A 19,199-nucleotide genomic window follows, 5' to 3' on the forward strand; every position below is an offset into this window, starting at 1 on the left:
TCTATTGTGTTGTCTGTCTGTATAATGAGTAAGGCACCAGCAAAGACTAAAAAGAAGTTTTACTGCAATGTCTGTACATGAATCTACCACATGTTCAGTATGTTTTGTAGGTTTCCACTCCGGAAGCCGGTTTCATTCCCGGATCCTATGTTCAGCAAATGTAATGGCTGGGTTGGCAATTAGAATTGGCCGCCGCTCGACACGAGCGGCAAGATCGGCGTCTCGGGTGACACCGCCAGCTCTAACGGAGGAGTCTCAGCCTTTGCAAAGGTCCAACTTCACTTTGCGTAACATGGGTGTTAATTTAATTGGCCTTATAATTTAACCATTTCTGCTATGTTGCAGTCTGACAATTCTAAGCCAGACCTCACGGCGCTAAATAAGGGTGAGGAGGGCAAATTAGACCAGCACTCAGATAGTGCGGTTTTTGACAACCAGACATTGATAATGACCAGTGCGTCAGTCTCTGAAGTTTACAGAGAATAAGGAGCCTCTAACATATAATCCGTCGTATTTACTAAACGACAGAGATCTCCAATGGGCTTCTTATTTAGGATATCTTACTAAGATGTTAGTAGAAACACAAAATAACCGAATAACCGGTTCTATACCTCACAGATTTAAGTCTATTTACCCGTTTCCACACAGTGATATCTACATTGGAGAATCCGCCATTGGTGAATTCGTCTGTGTCAAACCTTATAAAGACCCAAGATACATTTGGGTCACTAAGGCGCTCTATGTATGGAAACAATGACGATCACGTTATATTTATCGTTAATCAAATCTGAGAAGCTGCTGAGTGTCTATGTATAGCTTCTGCTGCTGGCTGTTAGCTCGCTTCTCGCCTTTCATCGTCGCTAGTTACAGCACGACAAGGACTCTGGCTGCGTTCTTGGCAAGCGGAGTCAGAGGTCAAAAGAATACGGTGGCCAGAAGTTGTTTGGTCCTAAATTTGACAAAAGCATTTCTCAGGCCAAGGCGGGGGGGGGAGTCTAGTTTCCTGCCATTGCCTCCACCGGTACCAAGACGGAAATACTCTGGTCCGGCGTTTAAATCCTTTAGACTTCAGTCCTTTTAAGGCTGTGGTACAGAAACAGTCACGCCTTGTAACGCCAGGGCGCTAAAGTCACCAACAAGCCAGTGGCTTGACGGGCTCCCAGGCCATCTCGGATTTCCAATTGTGGGGGCGCGCCTTCAGACGTTACATTTGCCGGGATTCCAGACATCCACTGATGGATGTATCCGCAATTTAGTGTTAAAAGAAAGCTGTCTCCCGCCACTGCACTTTTTCAAGATAGGACTGCCTCTGTCGGACGACAAGAAGGCGTTTTGGCGGATTGCCATTCAGTCTCTGCTGGATTCAGCAGTTTTTAATTCCAGGCCTGGTACACCAACAAAGTCAGGGTTATTATTCCCGTCTGTTTGTGGTACCGAAGCCGGAGGGCTCCGTCACAGTCTCAATCAGTAAGTCACTTACTACAGATTGAAAATGGAATTTCTGCGGTCAGTAATTGCAGATTTGGAGCCACAAGATTGCATAATTGCGCTTGATCTCCAGGATGCGTACTTACACATTCCGATTTGGTCACCTCATCAGAGGTTCTTGCGTTTTGCAATACGCCACAACCATTAACCGTTTCAGGCTCTACCGTTTGGCCTCTCGTCAGCGCCTCGGGTATTCACCAAAGTGATGTTTGTGATGATGGCTCATCTCAGATCCAGTGGCGTAACTAGAAATTTTTCTCCCCCAAGCCAAAAAATCCTTTGGCCCCCCCCCCCCCCCATAATTGGCACTAGTAAAGGGACAAATATGCGCGCGCCGCCAAAAAGGGTGTGTGGCTTCGTTGAAATGGGCGTGGCTTCGCGTAAAGGGGCGTGGTATTGCAGGAAAAGACTTCCTTATACCCCAGTTTTGCAACCTGCACGCCCAGACGTTAGCCACCACAGGAAAGAAAAATAATCCTGATTCATGCCCCTTACATTATTTGTCATTTTTCCTCCTTATAGTAATGGCCAGTATACATTATGCCACACACAATAATGCACATGACACAATATGCACTCACTGTAATGCCCCCGACACATTATGCCACACACAATAATGCACATGACACAATATGCACACACTGTAATGCCCCCGACACATTATGCCACACACCGTAATGCCCCCGACACATTATGACAGGAATCGCAATGCCCGTTATACATTATGCTACACACTGCAATGCCCGATACATTATAGCACATACAATGTCTGTGACACAGTATGACACACACCACAATGATCCTGAGACATTATACCACATACCACAATGCCCGTGATATAGTATACAACACACCATAATGCCTGACACATTATGACACACACCGCAATGTCCGTGATACATTATGCCAAACACTGCAGTGACCCTGAGACATTATACCACATATCACACAATGCCCGTGATATAGTATACCACACACCGTAATGCCCATTACACATTAAGTTCTACAGTAAGGCTTCTAATTACTTTTAAATTACCTGCTCGTTGCCAGGGGTTTCATGCTCTTGGTTCCATGCACGGTGCCAGGGATTTTCATGCTCAGGGTGTCATGCTCGTTGCCAGGGGTTTCATGCACTGGGTGTCATGCTCGTTGCTAGGGGGTAGTGCTTGTTGCTAGGGCCATGCTCCCAGTGCCACATATGCCCCCAGTGCCAGATATTCCCCCACAGTGCCAGGTATATGCCCCCAGTGCCAGATATTCCCCCACAGTGACACATATGCCCCCTCAGTGCCTGCTCCCCCCAGTGCCAAATATTCCCCCACAGTGCCAGGTATATGCCCCCAGTGCCAGATATTCCCCCACAGTGCCAGGTATATGCCCCCAGTGCCAGATATTCCCCCCAGTGCCAGATATTCCCCCCCAGTGCCAGATATTCCCCCCCAGTGCCAGATATTCCCCCCCAGTGCCAGGTATATGCCCCCAGTGCCAGGTATATGCCCCCAGTGCCAGGTATTCCCCCCCAGTGCCAGGTATATGCCCCCCAGTGCCAGATATCTCCCCCCCCCAGTGCCAGGTATATGCCCCCCCCCAGTGCCAGGTATATGCGCCCCCCCCCAGTGCCAGGTATATGCGCCCCCCCCAGTGCCAGGTATATGCCCCCCCCCAGTGCCAGGTATATGCCCCCCCCAGTGCCAGGTATATGCCCCCCAGTGCCAGGTATATGCCCCCCCAGTGCCAGGTATATGCCCCCCCAGTGCCTGCTTCCCCCCCTCCCTTGTGTTGGAGGGACACGGAGCGCATAGCGCGCCTCTCCAGTGTCCCTCCTGGCTCTCCCCCGGCCGGTCTAATAAAGGAAGTGCCGGTTCGTGAGCCAATCAGAGCTCACGAACGGCACTTCCTTTATTAGACCGGCCGGGGGAGAGCCAGGAGGGACACAGGGGGGCGCGTGATGTGCGCTCCGTGTCCCTCCTTACAGGGCGGCTCAGCGGCGGAGGGAAGAGACCACAGATTGACATGCGGACGCTCGTCCGCAATGTCAATCTGTGCAAAGTCAGTGGCGCCCCCGCAGCCCCCAAGCCACCGCGAGAACACTGCGGGGGCAGTAGTTACGCCACTGCTCAGATCCCTGGCAGTGACAATCGTTCCGTACTTAGACGATCTGCTCATAAGAGCTCCGTCTCAACAGATGCTCCTCCAACTTGCGCTGCTAACGTACACCACGGTTGCAGTGTCAACTTCAAGAAATCGCATCTAATTCCGTCTCAACGACTTCAATTCCTAGGTATGATTCGAGATACGGTAAATCAAAGAATTTCCCTACTACACCAGAAAGTACAGATTATACGCCATCTGGTACAATTAGTGCTCAAGCCACGCACACTCTCGGTACATTTGTGTATTCGCCTATTAGGAACAATGGTGGTGGCTTTCGAAGCGCTTCAGTTCGGAGGATTTCAGTTGCGTCCATTTCCACAGCATGTGCTCGCACAGTGGTCGGCCTCGCATCTGCAGATTCCCCACAGGGTGAGGTTGTCGCCAAGGGCAAGGGTGTTTCTACTCTGGGCGAGAGTCTCAGAGGTTGGGGAGCTGTAGTTCAAAATTGTCAGCGACAGGGTCTCTGGGCGGATCACGACAGATTGCTGTCTATAAATGTCCTGGAACTCCGCGCAATTTACAATGCACTACGACAAGCAGTACACATGCTTCGCTCTCAGACTGTCCAAGTGCAGTCAGACAACGCGACGGCAGTCGCATACATCAACAAGGAGGAACGAGAAGCCGCATGGCAATGCGGGAAGTAGTTCCAATCATCAATTGGCCAGAATACCACCAGGTGATATTGTCGGCAGGGTTCATTCCGGGAGTGGTCAACTGGGAGGTGGATTATCTCAGCCGTCAGGATTTTCATCCAGGAGAATGGGCATTAAATCCAGAAGTGTTTCACATGTTGGTCCACAGGTGGGGTTACCCTCAGGTGGACCTGATGGCATCTCGCCACAATTACCAAGCGCCTGTCACAACTGAGGGCTGGTGCTGACCAGGGGGAAGCCTCAGTTGTAGGGGCTGAGGTATATGTGTACCTGGGAGGCAGTACAGGGTTCTTGGACATGCAGGGAACCTTTAGAACAAATGCCCGAAGGCGTGACCACGACAACAAGGGAAAGTTCAAAGGTTTTATTAAACACAGTTCAGAGGAATACTGATGACTTGGTACTGGTAATAGGAAACACAGTTCAGAGAAATACTTGGGATCGATGACGGAACACCGATGGTTACTTTGGGATCGTTGGTAAGCTTTGAGTGAAGCTGGGGTTCGCGGATAGAAATGCACTATTGTACTTAGAAGCACAGGTGAAGCATGAAGTGATGCTGGGGATCGCTGGAGAGCTGTAGAAGAAGCTGTAGAATGGCTGCTGGGAAGCCGGAATTCAGACACAGGTGAATCAGGGTAGACTGTAGAGGGTTAATCACTGGAGAGTTGGGTTACACTGCAGAGAGTAATCACCAGGGAGTCAGGCTGTACTGCAGACAAAGTCCATGGGAGGACTGCACACTGGAATCACTGAAGACAATTGAAGCACTGACCTCTTTCCACCCCAGGAACAAGATATTTATACCAGCTGGGAAACAGGGATTGGTTGGCTGATTAAGCAGAGTCTAGAGTGCAGCTGCTGGGTAATTAGGTAGAAACCAGAGTGCAGCTGATAGGCTGAAAAGCAACATGTGATGAAAGCAAACATGGCTGCGCCCATGTTTGCTTTTGGAGGGAAAGATTGTTTGTAACTTGCATGTGAGCATTAACCATGAAGCTGCCAGAATCACAGTAAAGAGATTTGAGACAATGAGATGCAGCGTGCTGCACACAGACAGTGCAGATGGAATCCAGGCTTGGAACACTGGGACAGTCTCAGGAGGCATTTGGAAGGTAAATACTGGTAAGGAATTACCTGGATCGTGACAGCGCCCCAGTATGTGTCCAGAACGCGGGATCCAAAGGCAGTGGCGGTGGATGCTCTCACAATCGCGTGGCCGTACAGCCTCGTGTATCTGTTTCCACTGTTTCCGCTGCTCTCTCGGTTGCTAAAACGAATCAAAAGAGAGTCTGTCACAGTCATACTAGTGGTGCCTCATTGGCCTCGGAGAGCTTGGTTCTACTACTACGTCCAGACCTGTTACAACAGGGTCCGTTCCTTTACCCCGATTTAGCGCGGCTGCGTTTGACAAGGTGGCTGTTGAGACCGCCCTCTTAAGAAGAGAGGGCATTCCAGAATCGGTTATACCAACCATGTTACGGGCTAGGAAGCCGGTTACGGCAGCTCATTATTACAGAATTTGGCGTGCCTATATAGGTTGGTGTGAAGCTCGGAAGTTTCCGACATCATCTTTCAAGTTATCCCGCCTTTTGTTATTTCTACAGACGGGGTTAGATGGAGGACTGCGTTTATCTACACTAAAGGTGCAGGTATCTGCGTTGTCAATTTATTTCAAAGACGATTGGCTCTATTGCCGTCGGTACACACTTTTCTACAAGGTGTCCTCAGAGTACTGCCTCCATTCATTACACCTACAGCGCCATGGGACTTGAATCTGGTTTTAGATTTCTTACAGTCTTCATATTTTGAACCCTTACAACAAGTGGATATAAAGTTTCTCACTTGGAAAACAATTTTTCTTCTAGCCTTAGCTTCGGCAAGGCGTGTTTCAGATTTGGGTGCATTGGCATGCAAGCCACCGTATTTGGTGGTTCATGATGACAGAGCGGAACTTCGGATGAATCCCGCTTTCTTACCAAAGGTAGTGTCATCTTTTCACATCAATCAACCAATAGTAGTTCCTGTGTTAACAGGACAGTCTGGAACTCTGGATGTGGTACGCGCTTTACGCGTTTATGTATCCCGGACGTCTACAGTTCGTAAGACGGATACGTTGTTTGTTCTCTATGATGCTGCCAAGATGGGTTGGCCAGCTTCTAAGCAGACCTTGTCCAGATGGATAAAACTGACCATACGTCAGGCTTACCTTCATGCTAGGTTACAGTCGCCTACATCAGTAATAGCTCATTCCACACGTTCTGTGGAAACTTCAAGGGCAGCTGGTCGTGGGGCTTCTACGACGCAGCTTTGCCGTGCAGCTACATGGTCTTCAGTGCACACGTTTGTGCGCTGTTCCAAGTTTGATACGTTTGCGGCATCAGCATCTAGCTTTGGCCGCCTAGTGTTACTTACAGGTGCCAAACTGCTCTCCCGCCCACGGGGGAAGCTTTGGTACGTCCCAAGAGTACTCCAGTGACCCCTAGTGGATGAAAAAGAAAATAGGATTTTGGTACTTACCAGGTAAATCCTTTTCTTTGAATCCATAGGGGGCACTGGACGCCCACCCAGAGCAGTTTTACCTGGTTTGTAGTAAGCTCAGGGTATCTTATGGTAACACACTCTCACCGACTGGTTCAAATTATAAAGTTCTATCGGTTATGATGTCAACTGTTTAGTTGTCAGTAACATTATGTGTCAACTTTGTTGTTGTCCGTTATGTTATATGTAATTCTCCATTGTCAACCTCTCTATAGTTCCTGTTCGGCTCAGTAAAAAACACTGAGGTACTCTGGGATATGGAGGGGTGGAGAGTTATAAATTTAAATATTCAGTGCCCTGTTTCCTGCGGAAGCCCGTCCATATCCCAAGAGTACTCCAGTGCCCCCTATGGATTCAAAGAAAAGGATTTACCTGGTAAGTACCAAAATCCTATTTTATACTGTGGGGTTTTATATATAATATGAATTTTTTACTCACCGGTAATTCTATTTCTCGTAGTCCGTAGTGGATGCTGGGGACTCTGTAAGGACCATGGGGAATAGCGGGCTCCGCAGGAGACTGGGCACTCTAAAGAAAGATTAGGTACTATCTGGTGTGCACTGGCTCCTCCCTCTATGCCCCTCCTCCAGACCTCAGTTAAGGAAACTGTGCCCGGAAGAGCTGACATTACAAGAAAAGGATTTGGAATCCAGGGTAAGACTCATACCAGCCACACCAATCACACCGTACAACTCATGATAACCTTACCCAGTTGACAGTATGAACAACAACTGAGCATCACTCAAAAGGATGCCACAAAACAATAACCCTTTATTAAGCAATAACTATATACATGTATTGCAGAAAGTCCGCACTTGGGACGGGCGCCCAGCATCCACTACGGGCTACGAGAAATAGAATTACCGGTGAGTAAATTCATATTTTCTCTGACGTCCTAGTGGATGCTGGGGACTCCGTAAGGACCATGGGGATTATACCAAAGCTCCAAAACGGGTGGTAGAGTGCGGATGACTCTGCAGCACCGAATGAGAGAACTCAAGGTCCTCCTCAGCCAGGGTATCAAACTTGTAGAACTTAGAAAATGTGTTTGAACCCGACCAAGTAGCTGCTCGGCAAAGCTGTAATGCCGAGATCCCTTGGGCAGCCGCCCAAGACGAGCCCACTTTCCTTGTGGAATGGGCTTTCACTGATTTTGGATGCGGCAATCCAGCCGCAGAATGAGCCTGCTGAATCGTGTTACAGATCCAGCAAGCAATCGTTTGCTTTGAAGCCGGAGCACCCAGCTTGTTGGATGCATACAGGATAAACAGTGAGTCAGTTTTCCTGACTCCAGCCGTTCTAGATACCTAAATCTTCAAAGCCCGGACTACGTCCAGCCACTTGGAGTCCTCCAAGTCACGAGTAGCCGCAGGCACCACAAGAGGTTGGTTCAAATGAAAAGATGATACCACCTTAGGCAGGAATTTCGGACGAGTCCGCAATTCTGCCCTGTCCATATGGAAAACCAGGTAGGGGCTTTTACCTGACAAAGCCGCCAATTCTGACACACGCCAAGCCGAGGCTAAGGCCAACAACAAGACCACTTTCCATGTGAGATACTTGAGCTCCACGGTCTTCAGTGGCTCAAACCAGTGGGATTTCAGGAAACTCAACACCACGTTAAGATCCCAAGGTGCCACTGGTGGCACAAAAGGGGGCTGAATATGCAGCACTCCCTTAACAAACGTCTAAACCACAGTCAGTGAAGCCAGTTCTTTTTGAAAGAAAATGGATAGGGCCGAAATCTGGACCTTTTTGGATCCTAATTTTAGGCCCATAGGCACTCCTGGCTGTAGGAAGTGTAGGAATCAACCCAGCTGGAATTCCTCAGTAGGGGCCTTCCTGGCCTCACACGAAGCAACATATTTTCGCCATATATGGTGATAATGCTTTGCTGTCACATCCTTCCTAGCCTTTATCAGCGTAGGAATAACTGCATCCGGAATGCCTTTTTCCGCTAGGATCCGGCGTTCACCCGCCATGCTGTCAAACGCAGCCGCGGTAAGTCTTGGAACAGACAGGGCCCTTGTTGCAACAGGTCCCGTCTGAGAGGCAGAGGCCATGGGTCCTCTGTGAGCATTTCTTGCAGTTCCGGGTACCAAGTAGAGATGAGCGGGTTCGGTTTCTCTGAATCCGAACCCGCCAGAACTTCATGTTTTTTTTCACGGGTCCGAGCGACTCGGATCTTCCCGCCTTGCTCGGTTAACCCGAGCGCGCCCGAACGTCATCATGACGCTGTCGGATTCTCGCGAGGCTCGGATTCTATCGCGAGACTCGGATTCTATATAAGGAGCCGCGCGTCGCCGCCATTTTCACACGTGCATTGAGATTGATAGGGAGAGGACGTGGCTGGCGTCCTCTCCGTTTAGAATAGATTAGAGAGACACTTGATTTACTAATTTTGGGGAGCATTAGGAGTACTCAGTACAGTGCAGAGTTTTGCTGATAGTGACCAGTGACCACCAGTTTTATTTATAATCCGTTCTCTGCCTGAAAAAAGCGATACACAGCACACAGTGACTCAGTCACATACCATATCTGTGTGCACTGCTCAGGCTCAGGCCAGTGTGCTGCATCATCTATTATCTATATATAAATAATATTATATATATCTGTCTGACTGCTCAGCTCACACAGCTTATAATTGTGGGGGAGACTGGGGAGCACTACTGCAGTGCCAGTTATAGGTTATAGCAGGAGCCAGGAGTACATAATATATTATATAGTGAGTGACCACCAGACACACAGTGCAGTTTATTTAATATATCCGTTCTCTGCCTGAAAAAAGCGATACACACAGTGACTCAGTCAGTCACATACCATATCTGTGTGCACTGCTCAGGCTCAGGCCAGTGTGCTGCATCATCTATATATATATTATATATCTGTCTGACTGCTCAGCTCACACAGCTTATAATTGTGGGGGAGACTGGGGAGCACTACTGCAGTGCCAGTTATAGGTTATAGCAGGAGCCAGGAGTACATAATATTATATTAAAATTAAACAGTGCACACTTTTGCTGCAGGAGTGCCACTGCCAGTGTGACTAGTGACCAGTGACCTGACCACCAGTATATATAATATTAGTAGTATACTATCTCTTTATCAACCAGTCTATATTAGCAGCAGACACAGTACAGTGCGGTAGTTCACGGCTGTGGCTACCTCTGTGTCGGCACTCGGCAGCCCGTCCATAATTGTATATACCACCTAACCGTGGTTTTTTTTTCTTTCTTTATACATACATACTAGTTACGAGTATACTATCTCTTTATCAACCAGTCTATATATTAGCAGCAGACACAGTACAGTGCGGTAGTTCACGGCTGTGGCTACCTCTGTGTCGGCACTCGGCAGCCCGTCCATAATTGTATATACCACCTAACCGTGGTTTTTTTTTCTTTCTTTATACATACATACTAGTTACGAGTATACTATCTCTTTATCAACCAGTCTATATATTAGCAGCAGACACAGTACAGTGCGGTAGTTCACGGCTGTGGCTACCTCTGTGTCGGCACTCGGCAGCCCGTCCATAATTGTATATACCACCTAACCGTGGTTTTTTTTTCTTTCTTTATACATACATACTAGTTACGAGTATACTATCTCTTTATCAACCAGTCTATATATTAGCAGCAGACACAGTACAGTGCGGTAGTTCACGGCTGTGGCTACCTCTGTGTCGGCACTCGGCAGCCCGTCCATAATTGTATATACCACCTAACCGTGGTTTTTTTTTCTTTCTTTATACATACATACTAGTTACGAGTATACTATCTCTTTATCAACCAGTCTATATATTAGCAGCAGACACAGTACAGTGCGGTAGTTCACGGCTGTGGCTACCTCTGTGTCGGCACTCGGCAGCCCGTCCATAATTGTATATACCACCTAACCGTGGTTTTTTTTTCTTTCTTTATACATACATACTAGTTATGAGTATACTATCTCTTTATCAACCAGTCTATATATTAGCAGCAGACACAGTACAGTGCGGTAGTTCACGGCTGTGGCTACCTCTGTGTCGGCACTCGGCAGCCCGTCCATAATTGTATATACCACCTAACCGTGGTTTTTTTTTCTTTCTTTATACATACATACTAGTTACGAGTATACTATCTCTTTATCAACCAGTCTATATATTAGCAGCAGACACAGTACAGTGCGGTAGTTCACGGCTGTGGCTACCTCTGTGTCGGCACTCGGCAGCCCGTCCATAATTGTATATACCACCTAACCGTGGTTTTTTTTTCTTTCTTTATACATACATACTAGTTACGAGTATACTATCTCTTTATTAACCAGTCTATATATTAGCAGCAGACACAGTACAGTGCGGTAGTTCACGGCTGTGGCTACCTCTGTGTCGGCACTCGGCAGCCCGTCCATAATTGTATACTAGTATCCAATCCATCCATCTCCATTGTTTACCTGAGGTGCCTTTTAGTTGTGCCTATTAAAATATGGAGAACAAAAATGTTGAGGTTCCAAAATTAGGGAAAGATCAAGATCCACTTCCACCTCGTGCTGAAGCTGCTGCCACTAGTCATGGCCGAGACGATGAAATGCCAGCAACGTCGTCTGCCAAGGCCGATGCCCAATGTCATAGTACAGAGCATGTCAAATCCAAAACACCAAATATCAGTAAAAAAAGGACTCCAAAACCTAAAATAAAATTGTCGGAGGAGAAGCGTAAACTTGCCAATATGCCATTTACCACACGGAGTGGCAAGGAACGGCTGAGGCCCTGGCCTATGTTCATGGCTAGTGGTTCAGCTTCACATGAGGATGGAAGCACTCAGCCTCTCGCTAGAAAAATGAAAAGACTCAAGCTGGCAAAAGCAGCACAGCAAAGAACTGTGCATTCTTCGAAATCCCAAATCCACAAGGAGAGTCCAATTGTGTCGGTTGCGATGCCTGACCTTCCCAACACTGGACGTGAAGAGCATGCGCCTTCCACCATTTGCACGCCCCCTGCAAGTGCTGGAAGGAGCACCCGCAGTCCAGTTCCTGATAGTCAGATTGAAGATGTCAGTGTTGAAGTACACCAGGATGAGGAGGATATGGGTGTTGCTGGCGCTGGGGAGGAAATTGACCAGGAGGATTCTGATGGTGAGGTGGTTTGTTTAAGTCAGGCACCCGGGGAGACACCTGTTGTCCGTGGGAGGAATATGGCCGTTGACATGCCAGGTGAAAATACCAAAAAAATCAGCTCTTCGGTGTGGAGGTATTTCACCAGAAATGCGGACAACAGGTGTCAAGCCGTGTGTTCCCTTTGTCAAGCTGTAATAAGTAGGGGTAAGGACGTTAACCACCTCGGAACATCCTCCCTTATACGTCACCTGCAGCGCATTCATAATAAGTCAGTGACAAGTTCAAAAACTTTGGGTGACAGCGGAAGCAGTCCACTGACCAGTAAATCCCTTCCTCTTGTAACCAAGCTCACGCAAACCACCCTACCAACTCCCTCAGTGTCAATTTCCTCCTTCCCCAGGAATGCCAATAGTCCTGCAGGCCATGTCACTGGCAATTCTGACGAGTCCTCTCCTGCCTGGGATTCCTCCGATGCATCCTTGAGTGTAACGCCTACTGCTGCTGTTGTTGCCGCTGGGAGTCGATGGTCATCCCAGAGGGGAAGTCGTAAGCCCACTTGTACTACTTCCAGTAAGCAATTGACTGTTCAACAGTCCTTTGCGAGGAAGATGAAATATCACAGCAGTCATCCTACTGCAAAGCGGATAACTGAGTCCTTGACAACTATGTTGGTGTTAGACGTGCGTCCGGTATCCGCCGTTAGTTCACAGGGAACTAGACAATTTATTGAGGCAGTGTGCCCCCGTTACCAAATACCATCTAGGTTCCACTTCTCTAGGCAGGCGATACCGAGAATGTACACGGACGTCAGAAAAAGACTCACCAGTGTCCTAAAAAATGCAGTTGTACCCAATGTCCACTTAACCACGGACATGTGGACAAGTGGAGCAGGGCAGGGTCAGGACTATATGACTGTGACAGCCCACTGGGTAGATGTATGGACTCCCGCCGCAAGAACAGCAGCGGCGGCACCAGTAGCAGCATCTCGCAAACGCCAACTCTTTCCTAGGCAGGCTACGCTTTGTATCACCGCTTTCCAGAATACGCACACATCTGAAAACCTCTTACGGCAACTGAGGAAGATCATCGCGGAATGGCTTACCCCAATTGGACTCTCCTGTGGATTTGTGGCATCGGACAACGCCAGCAATATTGTGTGTGCATTAAATATGGGCAAATTCCAGCACGTCCCATGTTTTGCACATACCTTGAATTTGGTGGTGCAGAATTTTTTAAAAAACGACAGGGGCGTGCAAGAGATGCTGTCGGTGGCCAGAAAAATTGCGGGACACTTTCGGCGTACAGGCACCACGTACAGAAGACTGGAGCACCACCAAAAACTACTGAACCTGCCCTGCCATCATCTGAAGCAAGAAGTGGTAACAAGGTGGAATTCAACCCTCTATATGCTTCAGAGGTTGGAGGAGCAGCAAAAGGCCATTCAAGCCTATACAATTGAGCACGATATAGTAGGTGGAATGCACCTGTCTCAAGTGCAGTGGAGAATGATTTCAACGTTGTGCAAGGTTCTGATGCCCTTTGAACTTGCCACACGTGAAGTCAGTTCAGACACTGCCAGCCTGAGTCAGGTCATTCCCCTCATCAGGCTTTTGCAGAAGAAGCTGGAGGCATTGAAGAAGGAGCTAAAAGGGAGCGATTCCGCTAGGCATGTGGGACTTGTGGATGCAGCCCTTAATTCGCTTAACAAGGATTCACGGGTGGTCAATCTGTTGAAATCAGAGCACTACATTTTGGCCACCGTGCTCGATCCTAGATTTAAAGCCTACCTTGGATCTCTCTTTCCGGCAGACACAGGTCTGCTGGGGTTGAAAGACCTGCTGGTGACAAAATTGTCAAGTCAAGCGGAACGCGACCTGTCAACATCTCCTCCTTCACATTCTCCCGCAACTGGGGGTGCGAGGAAAAGGCTCAGAATTCCGAGCCCACCCGCTGGCGGTGATGCAGGGCAGTCTGGAGCGACTGCTGATGCTGACATCTGGTCCGGACTGAAGGACCTGACAACGATTACGGACATGTCGTCTACTGTCACTGCATATGATTCTCTCAACATTGATAGAATGGTGGAGGATTATATGAGTGACCGCATCCAAGTAGGCACGTCACACAGTCCGTACTTATACTGGCAGGAAAAAGAGGCAATTTGGAGGCCCTTGCACAAACTGGCTTTATTCTACCTAAGTTGCCCTCCCACAAGTGTGTACTCCGAAAGAGTGTTTAGTGCCGCCGCTCACCTTGTCAGCAATCGGCGTACGAGGTTACATCCAGAAAATGTGGAGAAGATGATGTTCATTAAAATGAATTATAATCAATTCCTCCGCGGAGACATTGACCAGCAGCAATTGCCTCCACAAAGTACACAGGGAGCTGAGATGGTGGATTCCAGTGGGGACGAATTGATAATCTGTGAGGAGGGGGATGTACACGGTGATATATCGGAGGGTGAAGATGAGGTGGACATCTTGCCTCTGTAGAGCCAGTTTGTGCAAGGAGAGATTAATTGCTTCTTTTTTGGGGGGGGTCCAAACCAACCCGTCATATCAGTCACAGTCGTGTGGCAGACCCTGTCACTGAAATGATGGGTTGGTTAAAGTGTGCATGTCCTGTTTTGTTTATACAACATAAGGGTGGGTGGGAGGGCCCAAGGACAATTCCATCTTGCACCTCTTTTTTCTTTTCTTTTTCTTTGCATCATGTGCTGATTGGGGAGGGTTTTTTGGAAGGGACATCCTGCGTGACACTGCAGTGCCACTCCTAGATGGGCCCGGTGTTTGTGTCGGCCACTAGGGTCGCTAATCTTACTCACACAGTCAGCTACCTCATTGCGCCTCTTTTTTTCTTTGCGTCATGTGCTGTTTGGGGAGGGTTTTTTGGAAGGGACATCCTGCGTGACACTGCAGTGCCACTCCTAGATGGGCCCGGTGTTTGTGTCGGCCACTAGGGTCGCTAATCTTACTCACACAGCTACCTCATTGCGCCTCTTTTTTTCTTTGCGTCATGTGCTGTTTGGGGAGGGTTTTTTGGAAGGGACATCCTGCGTGACACTGCAGTGCCACTCCTAGATGGGCCCGGTGTTTGTGTCGGCCACTAGGGTCGCTAATCTTACTCACACAGCTACCTCATTGCGCCTCTTTTTTTCTTTGCGTCATGTGCTGTTTGGGGAGGGTTTTTTGGAAGGGCCATCCTGCGTGACACTGCAGTGCCACTCCTAGATGGGCCCGGTGTTTGTGTCGGCCACTAGGGTCGCTAATCTTACTCACACAGCTACCTCATTGCGCCTCTTTTTTTCTTTGCGTCATGTGCTGTTTGGGGAGGGTTTTTTGGAAGGGACATCCTGCGTGACACTGCAGTGCCACTCCTAGATGGGCCCGGTGTTTGTGTCGGCCACTAGGGTCGCTTATCTTACTCACACAGCGACCTCGGTGCAAATTTTAGGACTAAAAATAATATTGTGAGGTGTGAGGTATTCAGAATAGACTGAAAATGAGTGTAAATTATGGTTTTTGAGGTTAATAATACTTTGGGATCAAAATGACCCCCAAATTCTATGATTTAAGCTGTTTTTTAGTGTTTTTTGAAAAAAACACCCGAATCCAAAACACACCCGAATCCGACAAAAAAAATTCGGTGAGGTTTTGCCAAAACGCGTTCGAACCCAAAACACGGCCGCGGAACCGAACCCAAAACCAAAACACAAAACCCGAAAAATTTCAGGCGCTCATCTCTAGTACCAAGTCCTTCTTGGCCAATCCGGAACAATGAGTATTGTTCTCACTCCTCTTTTTCTTACAATGCTCAGCACCTTTGGTATGAGAGGAAGAGGAGGAAACACATAGACCGACTGGAACACCCACGGTGTTACTAGTGCGTCCACAGCTATCGCCTGAGGGTCCCTATATGGCCCTTAGTTCCAGGATATTGATGTGAAGGCAAGTCTCCTGCCTTGACCACAGCCCCTGGAAATTACTTCCCTGTGTGACTGCCCCCCACCCTCGGAGGCTTGCATCCGTGGTCACCAGGACCCAGTCCTGAATGCTGAATCTGCGACCTTCGAGAAGGTGAGCACTCTGCAGTCACCACAGGAGAGACACCCTGGCTCTGGGGGATAGGGTGATTAACCGATGCATCCGAAGATGTGATCCGGACCACTTGTCCAGTAAGTCCCATTGGAAGGTCCTCGTATGGAACCTGCCGAAGGGAATGGCCTCGAATGATGCCACCCTCCTTCCCAGGACTCGAGAGCAGTGATGCACTGACACCTGTTTTGGTTTTAATAGATTCCTGACCAGTGTCACGAGCTCCTGAGCTCTCTCTATCGGGAGATAAACCCTTTGCTGGTCTGTATCTAGGATCATGCCTAGGAGAGGCAGATGAGCTGTAAGAACAAACTGCGACTTTGGAATATATAGAATCCAGCCGTGTTGCCGTTACACTTCCAGAGAAAGTGATACGCTGTTCAGCAACTGCTCTCTTGATCTCGCTTTTATGAGGAGATCGTCCAAGTACGTGATAATAGTGACACCTTGCTTCCGCAGGAGCACCATCATTTCCGCCATTACCTTGGTGAATATTCTCAAGGCCGTGGAGAGACCAAACGGCAACTTCTGAAATTGGTAATGACCATCCCGTACCGCAATTCTGAGGTACGCCTGATGAGGTGGATAAATGGGGACATGAAGGTATGCAACCTTTATGTCCCGAGTCACCATAAAATCTCCCCCTTTCAGGCTTGCAATAACCGCTCTTAGCGATTCCATCTTGAACTTGAACCCTTTCAGGTATATGTTCAGGGATTTTAAATTCAATATGGGTCCGACCGAACCGTCTGGTTTCGGGACTACAACATGGTCGAATAATAACCCCCTCCTTGTTGAAGGAGGGGAACCTTGACCACCACCTGTTGAAGATACAATTTATGAATTGCAGTTAACACTGTTTCCCTCTCGTGGGGGGAAACCGGCAGGGCCGTCGGTGAGGGGGCATCTTCTCAAAGTCCAGCTTGTATCCCTGAGACACAATATCTATTGCCCAGGGATCCAACAGGGAGTGAACCCACTTGTGGCTGAACTTACGAAGGCGTGCCCCCACCGGGCCTAGCTCCGCCTGTGGAGCCCCAGCGACAAGCGGTGGATTTTTGTAGAGGCCGGGGAGGACTTCTGTTCCTGGGAACTAGCTGTGTTGTGCAGCTTCTTTTCTCTGCCCCCGCCTCTGGCAAGAAAGGACGCACCTCGGACTTTCTTGTTTCTTTATTCGAAAGGCTGCATTTGATAATGTCGTGCTTTCCTAGGCTGCGCAGGAATATAAGGCAAAAGATCAGAATTACCAGCTATAGCTGTGGAGACCAGGTCCGAGAACCCTTCTCCACACAATCCTCAGCCTTCCACATGCCTCTTAAGTCGGCATCATCTGTCCATTGCATATTCTACAGGACACGTCAAGCAGAAATCGACATAGCTTTGACTCTAGGACCCAGTATACTCATATCTCTTTGGGCATGATTTATATATATATATCTATCACTTAAGACAGCATCTTTAATATATATATATCTCTATATATACATATATATATATATATATATATATATATATGCATACTAGGGTCTCAATCTCTGTTGATAAGGTACCTGTCCACGCTGCCACAGCGCTATAAACCCATGCCGACACAATCGCCGGTCTGAGTAGTGTACCAGAATGTGCACGCTATCTGCAGGATCCCTGAGGATAGCTGTTACGTCAGGGCTACCTTTTGGGCAAACGTGACACCCTAGGGGAAGATTCCCATCATATCCTGGCCCTAGTGGGGAAAGGATACTGCCTGAGAATTCTTTGTGAGAAACTGCAGTCTCTTGTCTGGAGGTTCCCGCTCTTTTTCCTCATGAGAGGAGGGAAATTTACCTCAGCTTTCTTCCCCTTAACATGTGTACTCTCGTGTCAGGGACAGATGAGTCATCAGTGATATGCAAATCATCTTTTATTACAATAATCATATATTGAATACTTTTCTGCCATTTTGGCTGTAACTTTGCATTATCGTAGTCGACACTGGAGTCAAACTCCGTGTCGATATCAGTGTTTATTATTTTGGATAGTGAGCATTGAGAGACTCTGAAGGTCTCTGTGACATAGGGACAGACATGGGTAGATTTCCTGTCTGTTCTCTAATCTTTTGTGCAATAAATTCACCTTAGCACTTACACATATCCAAACAGGTGTCGGCGTTGTCGACGGAGACACCCTCTCACACACATATCCGCTCTATCACCTCCTTAGAGGAGCCTTTTACCTCAGACATGTCGACACACGCGTACCGACACACCACACACACAGGGGATGCTCTATTTGAAGACAGTTCCCCCACAAGGCCCTTTGGAGAGACAGAGAGAGAGAGTATGCCAGCACACACCCCAGCGCTATATAACCCAGGGATTACACTACGACTCAGTGTTTACCCAGTAGCTGCTGTATATACAAATATGCGCCTAAATTTATGTGCCCCCCCTCTCTTTTCACCCTTTGTGCACCTGGATACTGCAGGGGAGAGTCTGGGGAGCTTCCTTCCAGCGGAGCTGTGAAGAAAAAATGGCGCTGGTGAGTGCTGAGGAAGAAGGCCCCGCCCCCTCAGCGGCGGGCTTCTGTCCCGCTTTCTGTGTGAAAAAATGGCGGGGTTTTTTACATATATACAGTGCCTGACTGTATATATGTATTTTATGCCAAAAAGGTACTTCAATTGCTGCCCAGGGCGCCCCCCCTTCCCAGCGCCCTGCACCCTACAGTGACCGGAGTGTGAAAGTGTGCTGGGAGCAATGGCGCACACATGCTGCGGTGCTGTGCGCTACCTTAAATGAAGACAGGAGTCTTCTGCCGCCGATTTCGCCGTCTTCAAGCTTCTGTTCTTCTGGCTCTGCGAGGGGGACGGCGGCGCGGCTCCGGGAACGGACGATCGAGGACAGGTGCCTGTGTTCGAACCCTCTGGAGCTAATGGTGTCCAGTAGCCTAAGAAGCGCAACTTAGCTGCAGATAGGTAGGTTTGCTTCTCTCCCCTCAGTCCCTCGTAGCAGTGAGTCTGTTGCCAGCAGATCTCACTGAAAATAAAAAACCTAACAAATACTTTCTTTTACTAGCAGGCTCTGGCCGGGCACAGATTCTAACTGAGGTCTGGAGGAGGGGCATAGGGGGAGGAGCCAGTGCACACCAGATAGTACCTAATCTTTCTTTAGAGTGCCCAGTCTCCTGCGGAGCCCGC

The sequence above is a fragment of the Pseudophryne corroboree genome, chromosome 7 (genome assembly GCF_028390025.1).
Source record: "Pseudophryne corroboree isolate aPseCor3 chromosome 7, aPseCor3.hap2, whole genome shotgun sequence".
Classification (NCBI taxonomy): Eukaryota; Metazoa; Chordata; class Amphibia; order Anura; family Myobatrachidae; genus Pseudophryne; species Pseudophryne corroboree.